Source organism: Callospermophilus lateralis, chromosome 10 (assembly GCF_048772815.1).
Source record: "Callospermophilus lateralis isolate mCalLat2 chromosome 10, mCalLat2.hap1, whole genome shotgun sequence".
Lineage (NCBI taxonomy): Eukaryota > Metazoa > Chordata > Mammalia > Rodentia > Sciuridae > Callospermophilus > Callospermophilus lateralis.
In genome coordinates, this window is record NC_135314.1 from 101481754 (window position 1) to 101491139 (window position 9386).

At 34.0% G+C, this 9386-nt stretch overlaps 1 pseudogene; it reads right to left on the bottom strand.

The window, feature by feature from the left end:
• Nucleotides 1-5234: 5234 nt before the first annotated feature.
• LOC143409014 (dnaJ homolog subfamily C member 8 pseudogene) lies at nucleotides 5235-5976 on the bottom strand (annotated as a pseudogene).
• Nucleotides 5977-9386: the final 3410 nt, after the last annotated feature.

Consider the following 9386-nt stretch of genomic DNA (forward strand, 5'->3'; position numbering starts at 1 on the left):
ATTATTTTCTAGAAGAATTTTAAATTTCTTTGTTGACTTTGATTTTGTTGTAGGACAATGATTTTTAAAATTCAGCTTGTATCACAATAATCCAAAGAGCTTATTAAAGAACAGATACTGGGCCCACTCCCAAAGTTATAACACTAAAAACTTAGGTTGAAGCTCAGTAATTTGCATTTCTAATCCCAGTTAATGATACTATGAATGAGACCTCACTTGGAGAACCACCACCAGTGATTGGTCTGCTAATGTTTTCCTTAAGTTTCACATTAAAAAAAAATAGTTTCTCAGTGAATGGAATTTTGATCAGTAAATGGAGCTCACTGTAGGCAATTGGGACACAGTTAACACAAGGAACACAAGGAACACATGTGAGCGCAGGTACCTCCTGGCGCTGATTCTTCCCTATAAGTAACTGCACTCTCTCTCTTCTTGTTCCTGGTAGAATAGTACAATGCACTTCTGGATGACTTTAGTTAAATGAACGATCAGTAACTATCTTGCGTCACTTACAGGCCTGGTATATGTATCTGATGGACCTATGTGAAGTACTGGGAACAATATAAACTTCCAGAACGTTTTGATATCTACATGACATTCATACGATTCTCATAGTAAATTGTCTACATACTTGCTCTATTTTTATAAAGATCCATAGCTATGTTATGTGTTAAAATTATGTTCAGTATTCATATCTTTAAGCCTTGGATACTTAAAAAGCATTTTCTAATGTTTTCTTCATCCACATGGCAGGGCAATGCATGCAGCTTGGTAAACATGCAATTTATTTTATTTATATTGAACCATCTGTTTGCTGGACAGTTTGAGGCTTTTTTTTCCCCCACTGCTAACACATCTATCTAAAGAAATTTTTTTTCACAAGCTGCTCTTGAAAGCACTGCCAATTAGTTTAAACTTCACAAAATGAATGACAACCTGATGACTGCCATCACAGAACACATCATTACTTGAAAATTTGGCAGTTATAAAGGAGCTCACAAAGGCAGTAATTAAAATTAGCAGAAAAAGCCAAACTGCTCCAAGTTAGTGTCTTCAACAAAAATATATCCTTATATGTTAATGATGGCTTTCAGTGATATTTTTCTACAATTTTTCCACATATAATGTAAATCTTATTCTTTTAATTTCCTATTTCTAATCTTCAGCAATGAATAAAAATGGAGTACGGTGTTAGCATTTCAGGAAGGAATAATGTGAGGCTGTCTTGATATTGTAGTTTCTTATTTCTCTTTTATTCCTAAATAATAGAATCATTGTAGCACTCTTAGGACAGTATTGTTAATAATATGGTTCAAACAAACAGAAGCACAAAGTAGAATCCTGACTGTCTAATGCAAACCAAACAGAATCCATGACATGGTAAGCTCTTATTCAAACTCTATGGACATTAATATTTCTTTTAGGATAAGCTATACAGAAAAAGAACATGAGAAATAAACCTTAGCAAAGAGAGATGAATGTCAAGGGCACAAGCAGTTTTACAAATGTATTGCTTAAAGTTTACTTGAAACTGACAGATTTTCAATTTTTAAATTACACTGCAACTTTGAAATAGTGCACAATTTCAATTAGACTGTATAAAATATATCATTTTTTCATGTAACTAATAAAATATCCCTAAATACAATGTTCATTGTTGAGCACTGATTAAATATGTGGTATTTCTATTTGGATATTATTAGTTGTTTTTGCCTGGTTTATAACATATTAGCTAACCATTTCTGAAATGTATCTTAAAATTGGGTCAAAATTTTAAATAGAATAATGTTGTTTAGAAACAAAAGTGAAGTTGAGTTAATGACCAATGAAAAAACTAAAGAAAGTTAAGAAAAATGCATTATTATAGAAGACAGCAAATGACAGGGTCAATGAATTAAAATAGAAAATAAAAAAGCTAGTGAACATAAGAGGCACTTATCCATTTTTCTCTAAATAGCTATCCAGATGTCTGGAAAAAAAATCTTTGCATTTCTTTTTGCAAAGGTAATATAATACATGTTAAATTACAATCAAGTAATTGAACAGTAGTAATCATGTATGTGTATAGTTCTTATATTATTATTTATTATATATTACATGCCTATATGAGTCAGTCTATTCTGAATTCACTACACTATTTGTATGCCAATGACACATTATTTTAATTAGTCTTTATGGTATGATGTAATATCTGCAAAGACTATTGACTTCCTTATATCTTTACCCTTTCGGTATATGCCCAGCTGTGCTTGCACATTTTTTTTTTTCATATGAGCTTTAGTTTCAATTTGACTAGCTTCAATTAGAAAAGACCATTGGTAAACCATCATTTTCTGTGTAAAAAGAAATGTGTGTGTGTGCATATGTATATGTAACTACATATGTAAATTATAATATATATTATATTAAATCCAACAAGGCTCTTGGTTCAAGTTTTCTAACTTCAATTTTCATGAGCTTTCTTACAAATCATAGAGTTTATTGAGATATATAACTTTAAAATTTTTATATAAATGTTCTAAGGAATGACATAGTTTTTCATAGATAGTATCATTTCATGTGTTGTATAGCCAAAGAAAGAGTGGATATTCAAGGACATTGAGAATAGAATAAAGTTGTCATGCTATTTGTTAAAGACATCATTTAAAAACCTAAAATATCTCAACTTATTTTTATTAATATTATAATAAATCAATAATGGTTGACAAGCCTAAAATAAACCACAACCTACATTTTTGCAAGAGATTATTCATTATATTATCTCAAAAATCTTGGGGAAATTTTAAAAATAATAATGTTAATTAGAAGATTATTAAAATATGTTCCTGATTGCCACATTGAAATATGATTGCAAGTTATCATTTCCAAATGTTAGTATATTTTTTACCTGTATATATTTTTGACTAATATAATATGATTGAAATAAATTGTAACATTTCCAATTTTTTATAATTTTTTTCCATTTCTGAAATTACTTAGCCATTTGGTACTTTCTGCTCTAACTCAGGAAACAAATGTGAACTGACCTTGCAGGCTGTATTTTAAAAGCTCTTGAAACTGACAACTAGAATTGTTTTAAAAATTAATGGGCAGCACATGCCTGCAATCTCAGGCACAGGACCAGGAAGCTAAGGCAGGAGGATCTCAAGTTCAAAGCCAATGTCAGCAACATAGTGAGACCCTAAGCAACTTAGCAAAAATAAAAAATAAAAATAAAAGGGTGGAGATATTAACTCAGTGGTTAAGTGTTCGTAGATTCAATCCCCAAAACAACAACAACAACAACAAAATTAATTAACAAATAATAATAATAATTAACAAATAATTAAGGAAGTAACTCATGAAAGTTTATACTGAGACTCACATAAAGTATAATAACAATTGTGTATAACACAAACAATATTAATTACTCAGCAAAGCAATTCACAAAATAAAGAATTAATCTTTTGATCTTTACTATAACAAAATGTTCCTATTTGATTTCATCACTCAAACATACAGTGTCAGTTGGATTGTCTTATTCACACACAATTCAGACAAAGATTATCAGATTATTAATTTAAAATTCAATTTAACTTGTATATTAGTTTTTTTTTTTTTTCCAGTGGGGTTTGAAACCAGTAACACTCTACTACTATACTACATGCCATATCTTCATCCCCTGTTAAAATTTTATTTTGAGACAAGGCTTTACTTTGTTGCTCAGGCTGGCCTTGAACTTGCCATCCTCCTGCCTCAGACTTCCAAGTAGTTAAGATTACAGGCATGTGCCATCACTCCTGGCTGTGAATTAGAACATTTAAATTTAATTTGAGAAATCACATGCTACATTGGAAAAATACTACTAAATACAATTAAATTGTACAATTTTCTCCAGTGATTGATATCACCTGATGTTGAAATGAAGCCAAATATTCTGATTAAACTATTATATATAAAATTTATAATTGTTCCATAGACTTATATTTGTGAAATTTCTCTTATGAACTTAATTTCCCTTTGTTTATTCGGCTTAAACTCCTATTCTTAATTTATTGGAAGAATCTAGGTGTTTTAGTACAAAGTGCTCATTATCCAGAAATGAGATCCATGAACTTTAAATTTTTCTAGCAAGAGACACAATCTAAGATCAAGGAAACAAAAGGTATAATTTTCTAACAGGCGAAGAAAAAGATGATTGCAAAAACGGAGTTTATAACTTACATTTAAAGTAACTGCAAATTCTCTTATTTATGTCTGCCTTCCAGATACGCATTTTCTACTGGCTGAGTATATTGAATTATAATTTCACTGATCAGTTGTCTGGTTACTTCAATATGAGTTAAATAAAAGAGGTTATATTCTTTTGAAGTGTTGACTCAAATATCATCATTTGCAATAGGCATAGCCGGATAGTTTTTGCAATTTTAGTACATAGCACATACATATATTCTCATAAACCTTCAATGAGTTTAATTTTTATTTTTTTCATAGCTCTCATTACATTCTAAGATGGTATATAATTTAGCTATTTATCACATTTGTATTTTTTTGGGGGGTGGGTATAAAAATTTATTATACATAAAGAATATTACCACTAACAAATGCAGACAGGCTAGGACACAATGGTACTGGAAAGAAGATGACTAGCTCTTTGGAACAGGTTTGAAAGGGGCTCAGCCCTTCATGCCACAGTGATTGGTCAGTCAGACAGAAGGGCACATGGGAAATATCAGAGGACTTCAGGGCATCAAGTGACTGCTCTGTATTCCCACACTGCCTTCCTTTTCTGATTTGGGGCTTCAAAAGATGGCACACCCAGAAACAACTGAAGCAAAGGGGCTTCCTAATGCAGCCCAGTCTTGTCTCTGAAGTCACGGCAACACCACTGTAAGCAATATGTTTTTATTGGATGATTTCCACAAACTATGCATGGAGTTTCTGAACTTCACAATTCAGTGAAGTACAAAGCATTAAGTTACAGGCTGTGGGAAAGAAGGCAGCACCAATGGAGGCACCTCCCAATCCTGGTTGTTCTAAGGGTAATGGGTGGGAGGAGTCTTTTTTAAACAGAGCCTCTCATTTCAATTTACAAAAGAATTATTCTGATTGGTATTCAATTGTATTAAAAACAAAATAGACTAAAAAGCAAAAACTACTCTATGTTGGGGTGGAGGTGGGAGGCAAAGAATGAGTCCTTTAGAGCAGGAAGGAGAGAGCTGGGGGGAGCTTCTGTAGCTGTGACCCGGGGAGGGTCACTCACGCTGTTCCATTTTTATTTTGGTGGTCTCAGGAAGATCCGTTTTTCTTCTCTTTCTTCCCCTTTATATTTGCTTGGAAGTTTTGCCAGCTGTCCACCCAACCATCTCAACTTTTCCTCAAAGTCTCCCACTCCCTTTCTCATTTGATTTTTTCTTGAGCCTCAATCGCCTCTTCTCTTGGTTGTTTCCTTTCATGCATTTCTCTGGCCTCTCTCTTTTCTTTTAACTTCCAGCTCAGCAAAGAGTTTCATGGTCTGTTTATATACTGCTTGTTTGAACAGCTCAGGATCATCTTCCTCTACATTTCCAGGTTTTCCTTCCTTCTCTAATTGCTTTTTTACCGCTCTTTCACGGTGTATTCCACATATTCTTTTCCTGCCTGAGTTAACTCCAGGGTCCTCTTCTTTTGTTCTTGATCCAGGAATAACTTGAATGCTTTGTCCACAGCACCTTTTGTGCTCTATCAGCCTCACCTCGATTTTTGCTAGGATGCACTAATATGGACAACTGCCAAAACCTCTTTTTTATGTCTTCATCTGTTACTTCCAGGTCTATCTGAAGAACCTCAAATGGGTTCAAGTTGAAATAAGAGGAACCAGGGTGGGTCAATCTGGTTTTTGGATATCAGAACTGAATCTCTCTTCACTATTTGTTTCACCTCACTGTAAAAGCTCATAAAGGCTTCCTCTGTGCTACTTCCAATCCCTCAAGTCTCGCTCTCTCTTGAAGCCTCCATTTCCCTGGCCCAGCCACCACATGACCCTCATATTTGTAGTTTTTAATCTGTTTCATTTCTCAAAAATATAAGTGGATGAAGGCAATCTTATTGTTTTTTCCTCTGCTCTATTAAAAGGTGCATTCCAAAATTTATAGCAGACTCTGGCATCAATAAATATTAGTGTGTAAATGAGCACCTTACTACAAGGGATCCTAAAAGGGGGTGATATAGTTTTTATAGTCTATTATGTATGGATTTAAGCAAGTTTGTTCAACTTTAATGATTTTAGATCATTTCCATGGTGACAGATGTTAGGAGAACAAAGAAGCTAAATATATTACGTAATCTTTGAATCTAAGTGTGGGTTGGATATTTTCCACAGTGGATGATTAGCACATCAGAACTGGCATTTAAACCCTAAGAGATAGCAACCAAGACAGGGTATAAAATAGATTTTAGGAAAGAACTAAAAATGGAGAGAGAATTTAGATAGAGGAAAAAGATAGAAATATCAGATTCATAAAATGTCAAAACAAATTTCTAGAGAGAAAGCACTTCATTTGGTTTGATCACATTTCATCAAGTTGAAATAAATGAGTTCAGAAGGACATGATATGGTTTGGTAATTTCTATGAAATTCAGAGTGGAGATTAAAAGTATATCTATGATACCAAAAAGGAAATTCTTAATAAATGAAAAGGATAATATCATTTAAGATGGGATACATGAGCTATTTAAGATAACTATTTTAGGGGCTGGGGTTGTGGCTCAGTGGTAGAGTGCTCCCCTAGCACATGTGAGGCACTGGGTTCAAACCTCAGCACCACATAAAAATGAAATGAAGATATTGTGTCCACCTACAACTAAAAAATAAATATTTAAAATAAAATATAACTATTTTAAGGAAATGATGAGAAAATCTATGTCCTGACATTTCTGCCTTAAGATTTAGCCTTACGGATTGGGGAAACAGCTCAGCTGGTAGAGTCCTTACCTTGCATGCCCAAGGCTGTGGATTCAATCCCCAGCACCACAAAAAAGGAAAAAAAAAAAAAAAAAAGATTCGGCCTTACTAGAGGGCTTTCCATTATCAAAATATGCCACATTCTGTGAGTCTCTGTTACTTTGCTTGTTGCCACTCCTCTGGGTCAAATATTTATTCTTCACAGTTCTACCTACTGCTCATCATTTATCTCTTGGCTCAAATGTCACCTGTACTTAAAGTCTCTTCTGAGCACTCTAGCTAAGGCATTACTACCCAAACTCCTTGAAGACACTCCCTATGTCGGTTTTATGTTTCATTTACTTCATAAATTATTGTAAGGGACCAGCGAAACGTCAGAGGAAGAGACCACAAGAGACTGGCTTCATGCAATAAGCAGAGGGGGATTTTTATTGAGGATCCCGATTCAGCGTGCTGAGACTCTAGGCCCACTCAAGAAGCCAGAGCAGCCCAGAGCCCAGGGCAGGGGTTGAACAATGCTTAAGTACACCTTTTGGGGAGGATGGGGGAGGGGCTTTGTATACATCACAGTCTCCTTTAACAAATCACCTTACACCGCGGGAAAATCAAACAATAATTCTTAGACTTGATTACTACATTCGTTGGCGGGAACAGGGCTGGCTGGAGTGATAGGTCTTTCCTATGGAGGGGGTTACATTTAAACTGATTGGTTCGGACCACGAATGTCTACGTGACAAGCAGCACAGGGTCTTGAATGCTTACGTGAGGAGTTGCACAGGACCCCCAGACCATAAATTAACTAAATGGCCAGTAGGCCTTGTCCTAACTGCCTCAGGAATTTAACCCATGCTTTGCAGTTTAGAAGCAGGTTTACAATGCCTGGTCCTTTTCATTTTAACTCAGGCTTTGCAGCTTAGAAACTTTACCCTTTCATTATGAAGCTATCTTGTTAGACAAACATATTGTAAATATATTTTCAAAAATTTATTTATTTTCTGTCTCCTCAAATTACTTTACATAAAAATGTAAGTTCCACTACAGTTAAAAGGTTATTTTCTTCCTGGTACCATAACAATATCTGGAACATAGTTGGCATTCAATTCATTTTTCTTGAATCAATGAATTATTCTGAGCAGTCCATTAATTCTGATTTCAGGAAGAGCAACTTGACAAAATACCTTAGGCATGTTTTATTGCTGTGGTCCATGCTAATTGTTCATACCAGAATAACAAACTTTTGCTTTTTAAAATTTTAATTCAAGGACTTAAGTAATACAGAAGTTTTCCCAATTATTTATATATATTTGACTTTTAACATATTGTTGATAAAAAACAAAAATAAGAAAAAAATTAATGTCACTAATACCTACATATAAATACTGTAAAAAAATTTAATTGTGTTATTTTAGCAACATATTATAACTAGAGTTTCGGTATAGCATTCTATAGTACAGAAGATAAACATAGCCAAATATTTGAAATAAGAGCATTTTATGAATTGCAAATAAAGACTGTTATGTTGTTAATTTGGATGCCAACAACTGTTTCTTTCCCCTCAGTATAAGAAACAGATTTTAGACTTGCATAGTGGGACACACCTGTAAAATCTCTGTGGTTTAGGAGGCCTGTGATTTCAAACCCAGACTCAATAAAAGTGAGGCCCTAAGCAACTCAGTGAGACCCTGTCTCTAAATAAAATACAAAATAGGGGTGGGGATGTGGCTCAGTGGTTGAGTGCCCCTGAGTTCAATCCCCGGTATACCCCCCAACACACACACACACACACACACCAAAAAAAAAAAACAAAAAAACAGATTTTAAGCAAATTTATACACACACACACACACACTTTTCCTGTTAGAAACTATTCATCCATATCAGTGGTTTTCTACCAGGATGGTTTTGAGCTCCTGGAGGACATTTGGCCATGACTGGGACATTTTAAATGTTAAAACTGATGATTGTCTCTGGCCTCTCTTGATAGCAGACAGGAATGCTGCTAAACATTTTACAATGCACAGAATAACCTCTCATAACAAAGAGACTCAATTAGTCCATAGAAGTGAGGTTAAGAAATCCATACACAGAGATAGTCTTTAAGTATTTCCATATTTTGCTCCTTTATCACTCAGAAATCTGAAAATAAAATTATACCAATTGTAAAATGGAGGAAAAAATTTGATTTTAGTTTTTTTTAGCAGTTTCATTTGGTTTTATTGTTTAGTAAGACCATAATTTTCTTATAATCATGACAGTTACGTGGTAAAAAATAAATTTCTGAACTTCAGCTTGACGTGACTGTTGATGCCATAGCCTACTTTTACATTACTTTGTAGTGCACTATTTTAACCAGCTTTTTATTTTATTCATTTTCTGAGTTTCACTTATGTGGTACCATAGATTTTCACTTACCTGGTACCATAGGTTTCAGAATCCTCAGGGTGCGTTTCCTCATCTGGTATGA